The sequence below is a fragment of the Chenopodium quinoa genome, unplaced genomic scaffold (assembly GCF_001683475.1).
Source record: "Chenopodium quinoa cultivar QQ74 unplaced genomic scaffold, ASM168347v1, whole genome shotgun sequence".
Lineage (NCBI taxonomy): Eukaryota > Viridiplantae > Streptophyta > Magnoliopsida > Caryophyllales > Amaranthaceae > Chenopodium > Chenopodium quinoa.
In genome coordinates this window covers 338,033-359,129 of record NW_018742441.1, presented here as the reverse complement: position 1 = coordinate 359,129, position 21,097 = coordinate 338,033, and the positions used below count along the sequence as shown (strand labels likewise).

At 36.7% G+C, this 21,097-nt stretch overlaps 1 long non-coding RNA gene across 2 annotated transcripts; it reads left to right on the top strand.

Annotated features, from left to right (window-relative positions):
* Positions 1-1,588: 1,588 nt before the first annotated feature.
* On the top strand, positions 1,589-5,373 carry LOC110716214. 2 transcript variants are annotated; one of them, XR_002510428.1, is made up of 6 exons: positions 1,589-1,998; positions 2,118-2,390; positions 4,201-4,269; positions 4,392-4,489; positions 4,590-4,668; positions 5,020-5,373. It is a non-coding gene; the product is annotated as an uncharacterized LOC110716214 (long non-coding RNA). The 2 variants fall into 2 exon arrangements; XR_002510429.1 differs by having other exon boundaries at positions 2,118-3,946.
* The last annotated feature ends 15,724 nt before the right edge of the window (positions 5,374-21,097 follow it).

Below are 21,097 nucleotides of genomic sequence, written 5' to 3'. Positions count from 1 at the left end.
TACGATTATTTCCAGTTCAATTCAGCTCTAATAAGTTCAGTTCAACTCCTTATTTCATTCTCTTATAAAATATTCATTTCAGTTTAGTTCACTTCAGCTCTAATAAGTTCAGTTCAGTCAATGAGAATAAACCCTAAATTTTTTTTTTAAAAAAAAACGGGTGTACAATATTACTCCTAATATATACACACAAACGTATTTTTTTAAAAAAAACCGGGTGTACAATAATTATTGTACATCCATTATAAAGATAGCCTAAAGTGATCAGAAGTTACCCCTATAATGAATAAAAGTTACCACAATATGCATAAAAGTAACCCAATAAAGAAAAGGTTTGTAAGTAAAAGCAACTATAATATCCTTAAAAAACTTATTTCATTGGCTATTTACATTAAAAATTGGCAAAAAGTTACTCTACTAAACTATTTTACGTGTTCTAAATCATGATTAATTTTATCTAAGCTTATGTGAGATTATTTTTTGTAAAATAAATGGAATAAAGGTGAACATAATAGAGTCTTGTTTGTAATAATATTTCACTTTATACAGATGTAATATTGAATCGAAATAAAAAAAAAATGTAATCAAGGAGACCAAAGTCAACTGATACGAAATAAACCCACTCAAACTCGTTTAAACCTAAGCTAATACTCCAATTTGACCATTAACTAATACAAAATTGATGGCTTTTTCCAAATTTGACATGGACCCGATAGTTATTGTCTCGACTCAAAATTGATCAGATCCAAACCGAGGTGGTTCAAAAGGGTAACCTTGACCATTATGACAATCTATTTAACACAATTGTGAAAGTCAAGTTACTATATAAAGTAAAAAGAAACAAAGTTACCCAGTGAGTTTTACCATTAAGTTTTATACAAATGTGAAATTCAATCAAATTAATTGTTTTATTATGTTAACAAGTTATATAAAAATGTGAAAGTCAAATAGTTTTATACTTTTATTCTATTTTGAGTAAGTTTCATACCGTTAATTTATCAGTGTCTTCACTTGCTTTATCATGCATTCTCTCTCATCTCCTTAATATGTGTGTCTAAATTGAACGTGTCAAATTAATAGAAACAGAAAAAGTATGTAATTACACATTAAGGAGTATAATAGCTTTTTGACGAACCATAGATTATAATCTAAATTGATAAATAAGTTACTCATTAGTAATAATTAAGTCTTGTTTCAAAAATAATAATAATAATAATAATAATAATAATAATAATAATAATAATAATTAAGTCTAAAATCTAAGGGTTTGTTTTGATTGACTGAACTGAGCTGAACCGAACTGAACTAAACTTGTTGAAGCTGAACTGAACTGAATATTTTATGAGAGAAGGAAATTAAGAACTGAACTGAACTGAATGGAACTTATTAGAACTGAACTGAACTAAAAATAATCCGAAGAGAACATGCCCTAAATTTATTATGAGCTAGTATATAATAATTTTGTTAAAAAATGAGTATGTAATAATGATATAGTGTCATTTATTCATATTATTATTCATATTATTATTATTATTATTATTATTATTATTATTATTATTATTATTATTATTATTATTATTATTATATTGTTGTTATTATTATTATTACATCACTAATCATTGAAGAAAAAAATCACAAAGTTAACTAACCCCCAACTAATTCGTTAGAGACTTAGTTCTTCCTTCAAAGTAGAACAAACAGAACCAAATTCAACTAATTCTTCCCACAAAATAAAAAACCCCAACTAATTTTTCCCACAAAATCGAACAAACAAAACCAAATTGCCCCTATGTTATTCCAACTCTCAGACTTTCGCTCATCTATTCCTAATAGGTTAACCCCAAAATAGCATCAAATTTGATTTTGATTTCGATTAAATTAATACTCCGTATCAACTTTTAATTTGTTGGTGTAGATTGAAGAGAGTAAAGAATTAAATATAGATAGTTTGTTGCCATCTTCTAATAATATCTTGGTGCAACCTGAAAATAGCAGCGGGTGAGTATGAAAAACCATAAGAAACTAGTCTTATTTTAATAATCTATTATTTAGTTTTATTTTGCATTATTGTTATTTTGGTAATATATTTGGGGTTGTGATATGTATGAGTTTTGTAGAATACATCAATGTGATTTGATAAGCTTACAAATGTTGGAGGAGATATTAAGAATTTCTTAGCTGCCAAACAGCCGCAGCAGCAGGCAGCTGCTAGCCCTACCAGCAGGCAGTTAGAGCCGTTAGCAGCTGGCAGCCTGCATCTAGAAGCCTGCAGCTATCAGCCACTAGTAGGAAGCAGCAAGCCGACAACCACTAGATGCAGCTAGCCGCCACAAGCAGGAAGTCACCAGCGGGCGTGCAGTCGCAGACTGTAGTCAGGAACAACAACTTAGGTAAAAATATACTGAATTCTTGGTTTTTTTTTTCTTTCTGAAACAATTCTTGGGTTTTTATTATTGCAAAGTATTTGTTAAATTGGACTTTAGAATAAGAATTAGTTTGTCAAAATTTACTTTGAGTGAAATCATGTTGGTAACTAAAATTAGATAATTACAACTTTGTAAGTATTATTATTCTCACTAGATATATGGTATATATCTCAAGTAGACACAAATATTAAAAGATCTTGGGGATTTTGTGAGTTAACTGATATTTTTACAACATCCATGTCTGATTTTGGAATTTTTGGGTATATATCCCTTATGCTAGATAGCAGTGAGTTTTTATAACTGTTGTCCTATGACATGCGCTTGAAACAGGTGATGAAATTCTTCTGGACAACTTACAAACTCGCTGAAATTCTTTTTTCTTTGTTGGAAATGCTGATTTTCTCTGCTGAATCTTTGCAAGGATATTGTTTTTTGTTCTTGAAAATCTTGCTATTTTGCAAAAATGTTGAATTTTCTACTGAAAACCTTGAATTTTTCCGCTGACAGTTTCTGACTTTTTTGCTGAAGAGTTTGATTTCTCAGGCAAAAATTTCAAATTTTTCAACTGAAAATTCTGTCTCTTTCCCACTTTGTTGTACTCTGAGTATTTCTCCTTTGATAACCGCAGGCTTGTAAGTGTTGCTAATTCTTCAGGCAACCTTGAGGAGCTTTAAGATTCTTGTTCTGATTTCTTCCACTTGAAGTCTTACTTGCTTCGTTGTGGACTTGTTGATAAATTGAATTGTTGCTCTTTCTCGAGATATCTTATTATCCTTTTTCAAATGACCTTTTGCTCTTTTAAATTCAATTTCTTGACTAAAAATGGCTCTTGATTCAAGATAATTCCTTGACGTGATTGCAATCTTGCCTCTACTAGGCTGCTACAACAACTGTTGTTAGATGTTCTGTACTGAGCTTGCCTCCTCAATTGACGATTTGTTGCATGGAGGAGCTTGACTTTGAACTTTTTTCACAGAATATTGTCAGACAGCTCTTTGCACTTTCATCTATCCTCTCCATGCTCAACATTGTATGTAATTTAGGCATAAGAGCCGCTATGAGCATCCTGCAAATTTGAGTTAGAAAACTTTGAGTAGCTGAGCTATATTCTTGCCTGATGGGCTCATAAAATTCTGCAATTTACAGTTCTAAGGCAGTCTGATGCTTTGGATCTGTAGAGATAATACACCTCAAGTAGGAAATATTGCTTGAGTAACTACCTTGAACCTGTCTACCCCCGAGCTGCAATGTGCTTGCTGATACACGCTATAAAGAAGCTCCATAAGACACTTTTTGAAGGTCTAGCAACATTTTTCAAACCTTATGGTCTGAAATTGATCTTGCTTTCCTATCCTCACAATGCTGACTAGACGATTGAGTAGCTTGAATTACTAGACCGCTTGAAAGTTTTCTGGCAGATTCTCTGCGATCTCATTGTATTCATAATGACTCGTCATAGAACTTGTATCATCTAAACTTATGCTTAGGAGGATTCTCAAGAAACTCATGAGTAGCTGAAGGTAAGAAGTGCCTACTTATGTCCTGCTGCTACCTATTTAGATGAATTCAAATTACAATAATTCAGAGTTCAGAATCTTACAGGTTTAAAATCATACTGTTTTCTTTATTTTGTATTTTTTTAACTCAAAAGTTGGGATTTGCTTACAGTTTAGATGAATTTAAATTACAGTAATTCTTCATTACTTAACCTTTGAACTAGATATGCATGCTCTTCACTCCCTTTTTAGACATATAACTCACTATGTTGCTTCAGGTCTCAACTAAAGACACTGATATGGCAAACATGCTGTTGAACTATGTGCCCGTCTATGCAATGATACCGGTAAGCCTGCATTAATCAGCATTCAGCACAAGTATTTCCTTAATTAAGTCACATAACAAATTCAAGAAGCAATTCAATGACTAATTTATTTACTTGTTTTGTGGCCTACATACATTAATCAGCAATTCAGTAAGCCTGCATTAAACAACAATTCAGTAAGCCTGCATTAATCAGCATTCAGCACAAGCATTTCCTTAATTAAGTCACATAAAAAATTATTGTAAGGGCCTATTTTCTGTAGTTATGCTTCTTGTATCTTGCTACTTGACCATATATTTACAGTGGATGTTTTACATTGAGGCTTTCTTCATCTGTTGTAGGCATATGAGAAATTTGAAGTCTAGGAAATACGGCTCCTTAATCAAGGCCATTTACAGATTCACTACGGCCAAAATTATGGTAAGTCTTTTATATGTAAATTGTTTGTTCTATTATCTTTTTACTTGTTAAAACATTCAGAAACTGAAAAGGGCTACCCTGTTCTGTGTAATGATAAGTAGATAAGCAAAAATAATTTTTTCTATCCCGTCAAAGCGTTCTGCTATTCATAACTTGAAAAATTATTGATGGTTGTTATAATGTGTGAAGGCTTGAGATTAAACATTTTCTCTATCAGCAAGACTTTCAATATTCAACCATTTGGCTGATTGAATGTTCAGATTTTGAGAATGGACTAGTTGTGCTTTACTTCACATGTTATAAGGCATTGTTTCTGATTTTCTTGGCATTTGTCTTTTACTCTTTTCTCAGGTACATAGCATATAATGATTTACACCAGAAGTGCTACTGAGTCAGATAAAAGGCGAAGCATTTCAAACATGCCAGAACACTATATGCATGTATGAGTAGGCTTAACACTATACCACAACATTCTTATGGGGAGGGAGAACCTTAAATAAATGAATTGTTATCTCCTCCCACAACCCCCAAAATAAGAAAGATGGTTCCCGTTTGTAGGGAGGCGATCATTTTGTACTTCTTAAAGTTCTTGTTAGTTTGGCACAAGGTTGTAAATTGATTGAAATTGATTTGTTTATGAACGTGGACGTCCATGAGAAGGCTCATCTTGAACTATAATTTATGAACATAGACTTGTTATTGCAATAGTTTATCATGATGGAAATCATTGCAATAGTTTCTTGTTATAGAAACTTTTTATCAGTCATACCAGTCCAAATCTTGTTCAAGCAACAAATTGTCTGCACCTCTCCCTCTCTAATTGCAAACCATTCTTGCTAGAAGCAGAATTTGATTCTTGTTTAACAAAACAAATTCAATTGGAACATTACTTGCCAACAATTACAATTTGATTTTCAAAAAAATTGAATTCTTTGAAGATATACAAGGACAACAACCATGTCCCTTCCAATTACAATGTTGCAACTTAGTTAGTTAAGCTGAGATTGCAACGCAACAAAATTAGTATTGGACGACTAGTGAAATATACTTCATACAACAGCTATAAGAAAGGTGCATCCATGAAATGGTTGCAACATGTCATACGCAGCATCCTCGATACTCTGTTTCCAAAATGCCATCTATAAGACCAAACTCCATTGCCTGCACAAGGAAGGAAGGAATATAAACAAAGGACTCAATCTTGCCGATAAGCCAAAGAAAGGCACGTATGAAGACTTTTGTTATAATAACAAAATCAGCATATCAACAAACACACATAAGATCCGTCTCTGCAAAAAATATTTTAGGTAATCGAACATTAAAGAAAAGGCTTATGGATTTTCCACCTCCGAAATCACGAGTGATGACCTAAAAAATTCAATGTGAGTTCAAACCAAAATTTTGTCGATATCAATGTGTACTGTGAAGATAATGCAAAATGGATAGCATGATCCCATTCATTAAGCACTTTTTTCTGCCAAACTGGTGCGAGGAAAGGATGAAGCAACTTTTAAATACAGGTGAGACATAAATTTTGTGAAATATATTTACTAAATTTTGTGAAATACATTTACTAAAGGAATTCCAGAATCTGAGATGATGGACAAAAATTGCAAGTAAATGTTATAAATAGCTTAAAAAACAAACAAAGTTTAGTGCCAAAATTTGCATATAAAGATTTTATTTTTTTAATTTTTTAATACAAAGACTGCTAGCCTTTTGTAATTTATTTGTACTGTATAATTACCATCAATTCTACTCGTATGAAAATATAACTTTTACATATGTGTTGTATTTTCTACATTGATTTAGCTTAAAAAATGCTGTTGTGAAATGTGAAATCCACCAACCACAATTACCGGTGCTAAATTATTTTTTCTAATCATCAACTATTGTTGTCATACACACCTTTATGAATAGATAATAATTTGTTCTTATTGGCAATAATCTGTTTATTATTATTTTTAAACGAATGTTCTAAATAATAACCTATCTTATGTAAGACAATGAAAACACATGAAACAATCTTGTCTTAGATACCTTGAAAAAGCGTTTTTAAAATTATTACATAAGCAACAATTTTATTGTTGTTATCTTTCTTGGCAACATTTTAAATAATTGTTGTCTTTTGTAAAATAAATAACTACATTTTACATATTTTTGTCTTACATAATCTAAAGCAACACTTTTCAAACCGTTGCATTGTCATATAGTACAAATTGTTCAAGATCAAGGTAACAAACAAGTATTGTTGCCTTTTACTACAAAAGGCAACGTTTGTCATTTTGTTGCAATTTTGTCCGTTGCCTATTCTCATTTTTTTTGTAGTGGCATTGTTTTAGAATAGGGTATGATGAAATTAGCCCTTTGCCAGAGGAATTTGGTGCTATCTTAGGCTTCCCTGCAATAGACCTGGTAGTAATCCCTAGAGTAGATGCATATTACTATAAGTATTTCGAACGCTTCTTTAATTTAAAGGATAGGGATTTATCGAAAATAGTAGATGGTAATATAGTTAATTTGAAAGAATTCGCACGCTATTATTTTGATAATCCTCTTTCTGAATCCTTTCATATATATAGAAGAAGGGCGTTTTTATTTTGTATACTCAATCAATATTTTCTTAGTAGTGGTAAAAATAATGAGGGTCAATCAATTATCACCACTGTACTAGAACAAATTGAATCAGGGAGGAATCCGATGCCATTAATAGTTGGAGAGACCATGATTAATCTCGATGAATTGAAAAGGGACCGAAAAGCACCTTTTCGCGGTTCTCCAATTTTATTACAGGTAGAAAAATAACATTTTTAATTATAGAAATCAAAAAATATATTTTTGTATTGTAATAATAATTTTGTTTGCATTGCAATTTTTTTACAGATGTGGCTAATGGAGAGGCTAGGGTTAATTAGCCCTCCGTATGACATCGAAAAATATACTCCCAATTGTTTTGTGAGAAGAAAAAAGCGCATCCCTAAGATTGGGCGTCACGGGTGGAGGAAAGTATTTGAATCACGTGATTTTGCTATCAAGTGGGTCGTCCCATGGTGGAAAATAGAAAGGATGGTTGGTGTTAACAAGCAACCTTTCTGCCATCTTCCAAGCTTGTCTCGCGTAACATATTATTTTCCTTGTAGGGTAAAGAGACAATACGGCTTACTTCAAAATATTTCTTCCGGGGATCTTCGTCCTCCCTATGAGTACCCCGTATCTCAAGAAGTAGATAGATTCGACACTTACTAGAGTGCTAGACCTTTATGGGAAGTGATTACCCAAAAGGTTCCCCCTTCTTTACCTAATGATGTAAAGAAGTGGTTGCTGAAGAAATCTTCAATTGATCAGGGTAGAACCGATGTGAAGAATCGTCTAGGTGACAGGGTTACACCGGCCAAAGAACGCTTAGGTGCAAGAATTGAATTCAAAACACCTACAATGCCTAGGAAGAAGAATACTACTAGAGACAAAGGGAAGAGGAAAGCTAACACCACGGACAAAAATGCTTGGGTGGAAAAGAAGCATGGGGTGCTAGCTGAAGGGGAGACAATCTATTCCAAAATTGAATGTAGGTCCTCTAAAGGATGCCTACTAGCTAAAGTAATGGATGAAGAGGAGGAAACAGAAAAGAATTGGAAAAGAGATAATAAGGAAAAGAAAGATTAAAAACATTGCTTAGCTTTAGATTTATTTGATTGTTAATTTTTATTTAAAGTTAATTTATTTCAGCCTTATTTAAATTCCATTAACAATGTAATTTTATTTTATTAATGAAATTTCAGCTTTCAATTAAATTGTTACTTTAAATTTATTTTATTAAAGCAATGAAAATCGGAAAAAAAAAAATTCCAGAAATTCTTCAAGTACGGAAGTCGAAAATTTTCCGAAAAACACCGAAATTCGCCCAGATTTTATTCCTGAATTGGCGCCAGTAATTATAGTTTGGCGCCAACTATTGAGGTCTGGCGCCAGGCGTCAATACCATCGGCTGGCGCTAATGGCTTATGGCTGGCGCCAGGCTCTGTTCTGCGACGCCAATAATTTGCCGACTCTGTGTTGACTTTTAGTTGATTCTGGAACGCGGAGATGTCGAAAAATAAAGTGGCCGCACCCGTAAAGGGTTGCCTACGTATCCTTTCCTAAGGAATCAGGCCGAACGTAGCTCTCTTGAGTATCCTACTCAAGTAATTATGGGTACTATTGATTGGTCATGTTTGAGAATTCATTGTCATCCATATCAGTTAGTTTTGCTGCGCCACCTGACAGGATTGTTTTGACAATGTAGGGGCCAGACCAATTAGGTCTAAATTTTCCCCTTGGGTCTAAAACATTTTTCCTTAGTGCTTTTAATACCAGATCTCCTACTTTGATATTTCTTGTCTTGACCTTCTTATTAAAATGTCTAGCCATACGAGTTTGATAACACTGAGTGTGATGTAGAGCTTCTAGTCGTTTTTCGTCGAGTAGGATCAATTCTTCATATCTTGCCCTAGTCCATTCAACTTCATCAAGTTTACTCTCTAGTGCAATGCGTAGAGATGGTATTTCTAGTTTGACAGGTTGTACGGCATCCATTCCATATACCAAGGAAAATGGTGTATTTCCCGTTGATGTACGGATTGACGTGCGATAACCCCCACAGTGCGAAGTGGAGCTTGTCAGGCCAATCCTTATAATTTTCTGTCATTTTCTCGATGATAGTCTTTAAATTCTTATTAGCTGCCTCAACTGCTCTGTTTGCTTGAGGTCTATAAGGGGACGAATGATGATGTTGGATACCATATTTATGTAGCAATTCTTCACATTTGGCTTGAAAGTAAGTTCCATTGTCACTTATCATTTCATGTGGGACTCCATATCGACAAATGATATTTCTCTCGATAAAGAGTGCTACATGTTTTGCAGCGAGTTTAGCGTATGATTGCGCTTCGACCCACTTTGTAAAGTAATCAATTGCTACTAGAATAAATTCGTGGCCTCCTATCCCTGGGGGAGTGATTTTGCCAATTATGTCAATTCCCCATGTAGAGAATGGCCATGGTGATGTGTAGGTGTAGAGCAAAGATGGAGGAACATGTTGTAAATTGGCATAAATTTGACACTTAAGGCATCTTTTCACGTATTGATGGCATACCCTATTCATTGTAGTCCAATAATACCCTTCTCGCATTATTTTCTGGACTAACATTTTGCCATTTACATGAGTTCCACAGATTCCTTCGTGAACTATTCTCATTATTCTTTGTGCGTCCACCTTTCCTACGCATAGGAGAGCTCGACCTTTAGGTACCCTTTTATGTAGCTCGTTGTCTTTGAGTACATATTGAGAAGCCAAAAGTCTCAATGCTCGCTTTGCTCTTTTGTCAGCATGAGGAGGGTATTCTCCATTGGTGACATAGTTGAGTATGTCTGTGTACCATGGTTCTTCTTCTTGTTCTTCTTCTTCGTCTTGGACTGAGTCGTCGTCTTCTATAGCCTGTATATATGCTGGTTTGTGCCTTTTTTCGATAGTTAGAGGCATTTGCTCGATTTCCGTGGGAATCCTAACTATTGAGGCTAATCTTGCCAAGGCATCAGCAAATTGGTTTTCTTCTCTAGGTAGATATGTGTATTCTACCTTCTCTAACTGATCGGTAAGAGTTTCCAGATAAGTTTGGTAAGGGGCTAGGCTTTCGCTCCTTACTTTCCACCTTTTAGATATCTGATTGATGATAAAAGAAGAGTCTCCGAATATCCTTAACTTCTTTACTCCCAATGCCAGGGTTGTTTCAAGGCCTACCACGCATGCTTCATATTCAGCAGCGTTGTTGGTGACGTCGAAATCAAGCTATTTCGAGAGTGGAACGTGTTCTTCTTTAGGTGATACTAGTAGCACTCCGACGCCACATCCCTTTTGGTTTGAGGCTCCGTCGAAATACAAGTTCCAAGTATCATCTTCGGTGACCATCAAATCTTCATCTGGAAATTCATTGTCCTGTATTGGTGTTGGGTCTTCTATTGGAAAGTCTGCCAGAAAGTCTGACACCACAGATCCTTTAATAGCTTTTTGTGGCATAAACCACACATCAAACTGGGCTAAGTTGACTATCCATCTTGAAATACGTCCATTGAGTGTTGATTTCTCGAACAAATATTTGAGTGGATCCAATCGGGATACTACGAAAACGGTATGTACCAACATGTAATGTCTCAACTTAGTTGTGGCCCATACCAAAGCGAGGCACAATTTTTCTAGCGGTTTATAGCGTGTTTCGTACTCGAGCATCTTCTTACTCAGGTAATAGATTACATTCTCTTTGCTTTCTACCTCTTGTGCTAGCATGGCTCCCATCGTCTCTTTGGTAACCGTCAAGTATAACCTAAGAGGTATTCCGGGAAGTGTTGGCGCTAATACGGGAGGATTTGCGAGATAAGCTTTGATCTTGTCGAAGGCTTTTTGACACTCATCATCCCATATTACTGGTACATTCTTCTTGAGCTTTTTGAAGATTGGTTCACATATCGTTGTCAGTTTTGATATGAACCTATTTATGTATTGCAACCGGCCAATAAATCCTCGAATCTGTTTCTCGGTCTTGGGCGGTGGCATCGACATGATTGCTTTAATCTTGATTGGATCTATCTCTATTCCTCTAGAGCTTATGACGTATCCCAAGAGCTTGCCCGAGGTGACTCCAAAAGCACATTTTGATGGATTCAACCTCATATTATATTTTCTTAGCCTTTCGACAAATTTCCTTAAGGCTACTGGATGGCCTGGACGGTCTTTTGATTTCACAATCATGTCATCGACATATACTTCAACTTCTTTATGCATCATGTCATGGAGTAAGGCAGTTGATGCACGTTGGTAAGTAGCACCTGCGTTTTTCAACCCAAATGACATTACCGTGTAGCAGTAAGTGCCCCATGGTGTGATAAAGGTCATTTTCTCCATGTCTTCTTCTGCCATGAGAATCTGATTGTACCCTGCATATCCATCCATGAATGAGAGAAGCGCGTGATTTGCCGTGTTGTCTACCAGAATATCGATGTATGGCAAAGGGAAGTCATCCTTTGGACTTGCCTTATTTAGATCTCGATAGTCGACACACATCCTTACCCTTCCGTCTTTCTTTGGAACTGGGACGACGTTGGCGACCCATTCGGGGTATTTGGATACCTTGATGAAACCTGCAGTCATTTGTTTTTGAACTTCTTCTTTTATTTTAAGTGCTACGTCGGGTTTCATTCGACGCAACTTTTGTTTTACAGGTTTCATTCCTGGGATTAGTGGTATAGTGTGTTGAGCTATTTCTCTGTTAATGCCTGGCATATCTTCATATGATCAAGCAAATACATCAATAAATTCTTTAAGTAAGTTGATTAAATCGGTTCTTTCTTGTTTATTCAACGTTAGTCTGATTTTAACTTCTCTTTTATGAGTTGAATCATTCGAGATGTCAACTGTTTCAGTCTCTTCAATTACTGGTGTTTTCTTTTCAAGTGTTTCCATTGCTTTAATAATTTCTTTATCTTTTTCATCGTTAGCTAAGCAATGCTTGTCATCTTGGGTTAGGTAAGAACACGAGAAGTAAGGAGAACGAGAAATATTATTATACTCTGAGATCATTACATCAAAGAGTGATATGTCCTCAGGGACTGGATCACTAACTATCCTAGGAGAAGAATTAAGAAGGGGAGGCGTTATTGCTAAAGACTTAGAAGACTCTAAAGGGAAAGACTCTGACTCCGACTCTGACTCCGACGACTCTTCGAACATCGGCCCTTTCCCTATCGTGATTGATATCTTCCTTCCACTCGGAGTAGTCACCTTGATAATCTTGCGCCACCCTTGTAATGATCCTTCGGCTGGAGTAATTAGCTTTGAGGGGTCAAAGTTTTCGCTTTGTAGGACCGTTTGAATGAGTGAGGAGTTATCTTCCTCATACGCTGGCTTATTCTTTTCTTGCCCAAACAGTAATCCCATGACGTTAAAGTCAAAGCATGGGGGTGCTTTCTCCTTATGAACGGGAGTTGGGATTTCTTCAGTGAAGTAGCAATCCAAGAAAATCTCGAATCCTGGTTGTCGTATGCCATTTACAACAAATGGCTCGGGAAATTCATGGCATGGATAGTCCTCTCCTTCTTTTACAAACTGACCATTAAGCGTAAGAGGGTACTGATCCATTGGAATTGCTTTCTTTTGAATGCGAGCGTCCCTACGTGCTTTCAACTTGTCCTGGCCTCGCTTGAGATCTTTCCGAGTCGGTTCAAAACCAAGTCCGAAAGTATCTAGCTTAGGGAGGCCAGGTGACTCCACCGATTTTGCTATCCCCTTCTTCTTTCCTAAGGTCATCCTAGGGAAGTGTCCTTGTTTCTTCAGCATGGTGTTGATAATCATGTTGGAATGGGGGTCGTGGCAAAGAGATGTCCTTTCATCCTCTTGGATTAAGGAGACTTCTTTGTTAAAGCCCCACAGGTCTTCGTCATCTTCGTCGTGCTCCACGTTGATGATTGGATTTTCTATGGATTTGATCCTCATTGGCGAAGCGTCAATAGTGATTGGAATTCCTCCAACTATGGCTTTCACTTGTTGGTGGAGAGATGAAGGGACGGCCTTTAGATCATGGAGCCAAGGGCGTCCTAACAACAGATTGAATGAGGCTTTGATGTCTACTACTTGAAAAGTAGTAGCATGTTCTATTGCTCCTGCCGTCACATTTAGGGTTATTTTTCCAAGAGCTTGACGGCGAGTATTATCGTAAGATCTTATTCCTTATGTGGACGGAGTTAAATCCTCATCCTTTATGTCGAGCATCCTCGCAGTTCTAAGTGGACAGACATTGATAGCTGATCCATTGTCTACAAGAGTCATGGGAACATTCATCCTTTTGCAGACTACCGTGAGGTTTAACGCCTTGTAGTGTTTGCCACCTTCTGGGGGTAAATCTTTGTCAGAGAAGGTGATTAGATTAATCGGACTAGGAAGGTCACTTGTGAGGAAGTTAGCTAGTCCCTCAGGAGTGGTGTCAGAATCTATCTCGATTTTATCCAAGGCATTCATTACAGCCAACCTATGTTCTCGAGATGTTGCCAAGAGCTTCCACACATTCATCTCAACTTTTGTCTTCTTGAATTTTTTAACGATGTCGTTGTCTTCGATGATAGGTATGGGAACTTGTTGTACAGTAGGCATAGGTTGTGTTGAAACGGGAGGTTGCATCCTCCCGGATCTTGTGAGGACGTCTATTGATGAATTTTCTTCAGCCCAAATGTCGTCTGTGGTGTATGATACGGAAGGTGAAGGTCCTACTATGTCCTTTAGGTAGACATCTTCTTCATCACTATCCCACACTCCATTGACGGTTATGTCCTCTTCTTGTTGAAATTGGATTAATTCCTTTTCATCAATCATTTTCTGCACCAAATCCTTGAATTTGAAACAATTTTCTATGGTGTGCCCCCCTGACTGATGATACTGACAGTAATATCTATCTGTCCTTTTTAATGATTCAAATGGTCTCAGTTCGAGAGGTTTGACCTTGCCACTCTCGAAGAGCATTTCGAACATCTGTGCATATGGGATCCCAATTGGAGTGTAAACTCTATTGCTCTTCTTGGGTTTTTCGGTGACTTGTAAGGGGAAATACTTTGCCTCATAAGTCGTTTTCACTGGTGTGAATTCTCTTTTAGGTTCTTCCTTTGGACATGGAAGTTCATCATATTTCTTGTGAAGTTCGTTCAAAACTTTGAGAGCTTCACGTAATAGTTGCGATGCCTCCCTCATAGACAGTCTGAGCAATTGTATGTCTTCCTTGTTTGCTGGTTCTGGAAGGTTATCTCTGACATTGAAAAATATCTCTTCTCCTCCTTCTTCGACATTGGTTGCTTTGACAGGCTTAATGAGAGACGAGGGGTCAACTTCGTTTTCTTCATCAGAGATAGCCAGAGTATGAGGTAGAGGTGCATTGTCAATGCTTGGCTTCTTACTGGTAGGGGGCAACGGCAGTTTGTTATTTTCAATTAGGTCTTGGATAGCTTCCTTAAGCTTCCAACAACTTTCAGTAGAATGGCCCCTACCTTGGTGATATTTGCAATGTGCGTTGGGGTTCCAGTTAGCCGACCTCTTCTCAACTGGTGGATCCCCAAATGGTCCAATGGGAGTTATAAGACCTTTTGCATTTAATCGATCAAATGCGGTGTCATAACTCATGCCAATACGAGTGAAGTTCCTCCTAAATGGTTTCCTTTGTCCTTGGTTGTTCATGGCGAGGACTTCTCCTAGATTAAAGGTGCTAATGTCATTTGAGTGGGCGGTTTTGGAAGAAGAAGGATTGTCGTTCTTCTTTCCTTTCCAGCCACTGTTGGAGTTATTGTTGGCAGCTTTAGATTTAACCAAGTCATCTTCAATATTGATCCCAATATCATAAACAGCCTTAAAGGTGTGAAGGTTATTTTGATATTTAAGATGTTTGGAATATTTTTCTTGGAGATTTTTGATGAACAGTCTCACGGACTCTTTTTCACTTGGTACCTCGATCATTTTAGCTGAGGTTTCTCTCCACTTGTTAAAGAAAGAAGTGAAGCCTTCATTCTCTTTCTTTTTGAGGATTTCAAGTTCTCTATGGTCAGTTTTTGAATGTTGCATTTGTACCTATCAACGAAAGCGTTTGCTATAGATTCCCAAGTAGAGGTCTTTTCTTTTTCGAGAGAAAAGAACCATTGTTGGCAAACGGTCTCGAGAGATAGTGAGAACAGAGAAGGGAAGACCTTCTTATCGATACTCTTGATACTCATTATTGTTTCAAATGCTCTTAAATGGAAGTAAGGGTTGTCAATCGCCCTGAATTTTGGGATGTCGTTGGCGCTGAACTTCTGCGGAAGAAGATCTTTATCCACCGAGACCCCTTGGGATGTGAGTTCTTGAAACTTGTAGTCGCTGGACAACTTGCTTAGGCTCTCTTGCATGAGGTCCATTTGTTGTTGTTTCACGGAATCATCGATCCTAAGTGCAAGAAGCTTCAGTGTCTCAGTTACAGTAGCCAGTTGGTTCTTAAGATCATTGACTTCTTCTTGAGTTGTCATTATAACTCTTGCTTTCTTCTTGCGGGCTATGGGTTAGTTGAAAAGTTGGACTTGTACGAAGAGGTTATCTTTGATTAATCGTCCTTCCTTTCTTGACCTCGCGCTGTAAATTAAGCCATTTTGCGTTTTAATTACTTGACTCGAATCAACTTGACTTTATGAATTTTAAAAAAGTATGCATATTTTTGGCAACAATAATGTACATATTTTTAGGGAACTAAGTATTATTACTTATATTGGAGGATTAATATCCGACTTACCCCCTTTAAAAAAATGACGAAAAAAGCGCGCACACAAGACTCTTTTAATCATGGTCAAAACATGTGTATTGGTGTGTGCATTGAGTGTAAGTGACATGCTTGGACTCTTGTGTAAGTCCATGGGACTTAGTGCCTAAACTCGAACATCGATTCAATTAAGCATTATTGTCAGCAAAATTAACCGAATTAAACAGAAAACTGATTAATTAGACATTAGGTGATGACTCGACAAATAATCCGAACTGTCGGCCAAGCGACAGGACTGGCGTCACACCATGGTGGTTGGCGCCAAACAATTTAGTTAATGTCTGGCGCTACACACTACAATGTGGCGCTACAGCTCAGACTTTGGCGCCAATATTGGAGCTTTGGTCTGGGACTGTTTTCGGTATTATTAGTCAACTGGGGTATGCCTAAAGTCGTACTAGGTCAATTCCGATTGAAAAAAAATAGACTTTATTGACTCAAAATTAATTAACTAGGCAAAGTTCTTTAAGTCATTAATTTTTTTAATCTCAACGCAAATCAACAAACGGTTAAGAGAAACATAGAATATATATGCGCAACAAATAATGCACAATTAATCAAGTAGGCACAATATGATGCAATGAGTTCGCAACCTAACCATGGCTCTAGTTCTCTAAAGTTCGGGATATGGTTTAGTCAAATAGGGTCCATGGTTAATTGTCCGGATGCACCGCGCGGAAGCCTAACCGTGAAGGGTTTGCGCAAGTGGATGGGACACCGCGAGTTTTAGAAAAAACCCAGTTCCATGGTTTGGTGAATTCAACATCTCGGATGTACCCTTTGTTGCACGGAGCGTTCAATCGGGTAGATGGAGCATGAATTCCCAGAGGGTTATGTACATATGTAGAACACATATGGGTTTCAAAAAAGTGAGAAAAAATTCAATCAGGAAGTAGGATCGAGCAAACACTACGAAAAACCGATCGAAATTAGAACGCATATTTCTGGCTCGGTATTGGGGGAAATTGGCGCCAGCAAACAGAGACTGGCGCCAGATTTAAACTGTAGCGCCTGGCGCCAATGTTGGCGTCTGGCGCTACGGCTAAAAGTCTGGCGCCAAGCTCTGGCCCCTGACGCTACTTCCCACATGCCTCAGCAGCTTTCTGTGCTCGATAAAATCTTCCAGTTTCACGCGGTGTTATTTCAGTCCTAGTTGTGAAAGACATTCCTCAAATTTCCTACGTGTAAAATCCTATGTTTTTGACTCATTACGGATGGTCTTTCCAATGAGATCCTTTTTATGCATATGACAATAATGTTAATCAAAATTACGCACATGAAATACTTAGAACTTTTCGAGTCTCATCCACTCATTCTAAATCATTGCCGAAACAAATTTAGGAATTAAAATAGAAATCCTCCCCAGTGGAGTCGCCAAAAACTGTAGGGAGTAATTTCAAGCCTTTAAAATCCCACTAGCTTGAACCCCACTATGATCATACACTAAAGTACGGTGGCGTCCAAAAGGGAAGAAGATAGAGCAAAAGAGTCGCCAACAAGTTTTTAAGGAACTTGTAAACCGTTCATAGGATGAAGGTTACACCCCTTAACGATCCAAGAGATCGTCAACTCCATAAGATTATGAACCAAATAAGGGTTCGGGGATGAAGGTACAAATCCAACCTAAAAGAAATTGAATCTGCCCTAATAATAGGCCTCTACTTTATTCTGCTCGTATTCATGTGCGCTTTCTGATTAACATACAATCAATAGATTAACCTTAAACCTGTTTAACTATGTTGGTTTAATATTAATGCACAAATAAATCTATTATTGGCGATCACTTGAATTATAATCAAAGTTAACCTAACAAGATTATTAATTATCTTATTAAGCGTGATTACAAGTACAAATTCCCTTTAACATGCAATAAAAGGTGATCAAGCAATAACAATAAATATAATATGTATCAAGCAACATAATAAATAATAATAACAATAATTATAATCGTTATCAAAATAATAATATTCATAATCATAAATTGTAACGATTATAATCATAATCATGTTAATGTTAAAGCATAGTAAAAATAGCAAGATCCTAGGCATGATACTAACAAGATTAATAACAAACCCTAGCATGTCACTAAGCAATAAAAATCAAAGCTTTAGCCCTAACATGATACTAACATGAATTAATATTAGGAAGAACATAGGAAGCATCACAGGAATCATATTTAATATTAAAAATACCCTAAACATGATACTAGGAATATCATAATAACAATGTAAACATGATATCTACATCATAATATCAATTAATCAATTAAAGCACTTACTTTGATGCCTCGTACCTCTTTCTAATAACAAAATACACACGTTAGTAACTTCAAGGAAAATAATAATCAAAACAATCAAATTAAATAATTGAAAGAGAGATTTGGGACCAAACCCTCAGAAATTAAAACCTTTCACGCCTAGGGCGAATGCAACTTCGAATATGGCTAGGTGTTTCTAGATCTTGTGAATGCGGAATTTTGTATGAAAAGGTAAGAAAGAATTGAAGGAATTAAAGAATGCTAAAGAATTAATGTTTGTTAAGAATTGATGAACGAGAGATGTAGATGATGATCGTAAATGAATGAATTGTGAATGAAAGCTTGCGAATGAAGAGAATTGGTGAATGAAAATGGAGTTTTTGATACGATATTTATAGAGAAAATCAGTCAAGAAAGATAATTTAACAAAACAGAGTCTGACGAACGCAAAACAGGATTGGCGCCAACCTTGGCTAGCTGGCGCCAGGCACCAGTGGCTAGCGCCAGGCGCCAATGGCTAGGGTCTGGCGCCAAGCCTAGTTCCAGGTGCCAAGGCCTGGGGTTGGACGCCAAACTGGATTTCAACGCGTTTTCAAAAATCTGATAAGTTTATCGTACTGGAAGATAAAATAATATAATTTCTTCGAAAATGCTATTTGATCTTGATTAAAACTCTGAAAAGTCAACAAAGTCAACTTATCAATGCTAATTGAATTAGGAATGAAAAGAACCTTCTAGAAGATTCTAGAAGACTAAAACCATTTCTAATTGCATTAGGAATGATAAATTATATTAGGCCCTCCCCTAGATCATTGGGCCGTACATAAAGCTCAAACCTGACCCAGTTTAGTAAATTGGCCATAACTTCCTCAATATTCATCGGAATTGGGCTTATAATATATCATTGGATAGGTCTTTGCAAACCCCATCCAACTACACTACTATTGGACCCATATCATGGACCAACCAAACTGGATTGGCTGTTTTCTTAAAATAAAGTTTTCAAAAATAGAAAGAGGAGAAAAGAAATAAAAACTTTCCGCAACACTAGACTTTCCACACTTTCGTTTCATTCGATCATGATTCGACGCGAAAGGTACTCATCACTGGGTTTGGTTTTGGGGAGACACAAATGGGTGTCTACAATGGGGAATTGACATAATTGACAAAATCACTCCCCCAGGGACAGGAGGCAACGAATTTATTCTAGTAGCAATTGATTACTTTACAAAGTGGGTCGAAGCGCAATCATACGCTAAACTCATTGCAAAACATGTAGCACTCTTTATCGAGAGAAATATTATTTTTCGATATGGAGTCCCACATGAAATGATAAGTGACAATGGAACTCACTTTCAACCCGAATGTGAAGAATTGCTACAAAAATATGGCATCCAACATCATCATCCGTCCCCGTATAGACCTCAAGCAAACGGAGCAGTCGAGGCAGCTAATAAAAATCTAAATACTATCATCGAGAAAATGACAAAAAATTATAAGGATTGGCCTGACAAGCTTCACTTCGCATTGTGGGGTTATCGCACGTCAATCCGTACATCAACAGGAAATACGCCATTTTCCTTGGTATATGGAATGGATGCCGTAAAACCTGTCAAACTAGAAATACCATCTCTACGCATTGCGCTAGAGAGTAAACTCGATAAAGTTGAATGGACTAGGGCAAGATATGAAGAATTGATTCTACTCGACAAAAAATGACTAGAAGCTCTACATCACACTCAATGTTATCAAACTCGTATGGCTAGGCATTTTAATAAGAAGGTCAAGACAAGAAATATCAAAGTAGGGGATTTGGTATTAAAAGCACTAAGGAAAAATGTTTTAGACCCAAAGGGAAAATTTAGACCTAACTGGTCTGGCCCCTACATTGTCAAAACAATCCTGTCGGGAGGTGCAGCAAAACTAACTGATATGGATGGCAATGAATTCTCAAACATGACCAATCTTGACCAACTTAAAAAATACTACCCATAATTACTTGAGTAGGATACTCAAGAGAGCTACGTTCGGCCTGATTCCTTAGGAAAGGAAACGTAGGCAACCCTTTACGGAAGCGGCCACTTTATTTTTTGACATCTCCGTATTCCAGAATCAATTAAAAAGTCAACAGAAAATCGGCAAATTATTGGCGTCGCAGAACAGAGCCTGGTGCCAGCCAGAGGACATCAGCGTCAGCCGATGAAATTGGCGCCTGGCGCCAGACCTCAATAGCTGGCGCCAAACCCCAAATACTGCCGCCAATTTGGAAATAAAATCTGGGCAAATTTCGGTGTCTTTCGGAAAATTTTCAACTTCCGTACTTGAAGAACTTCTGGAAAATTAATTTTTTTCGATTTTCATTGCTTTAATAAAATAAATTTAAAGTAACAATTTAATTGAAAGCTGAAATTTCATTAATAAAATAAAATTACATTATTGATGGAATTTAAATAAGGCTGAAAAAAATTAAATTTAAATAAAAACAACAATCTAAGTCTAATAAATCTAAAGCTAAGCAATGCTTTTAATCTTTCTTTTCCTTTTTAGCTCTTTTCCAATTCTTTTCTGCTTCCTCCTCTTCATCCATTACTTTAGCTAGTAGGCATTCTTTAGAGGACCTAATTCAATTTTGGAGTAGATTGTCTCCCCTTCAGCTAGCACTCCATGCTTCTTTTCCACCCAAGCCTTTTTGTCTGTGGTGTTAGCTTTCCTTTTTCCTTTGTCTCTAGTAGTATTTTTCTTCCTAGGCATTGTAGGTGTTTTGAATTCAATGCTTGCACCTAAGAGTTCTTTGGCAGGTGTTACCCTGTCACCTAGACGA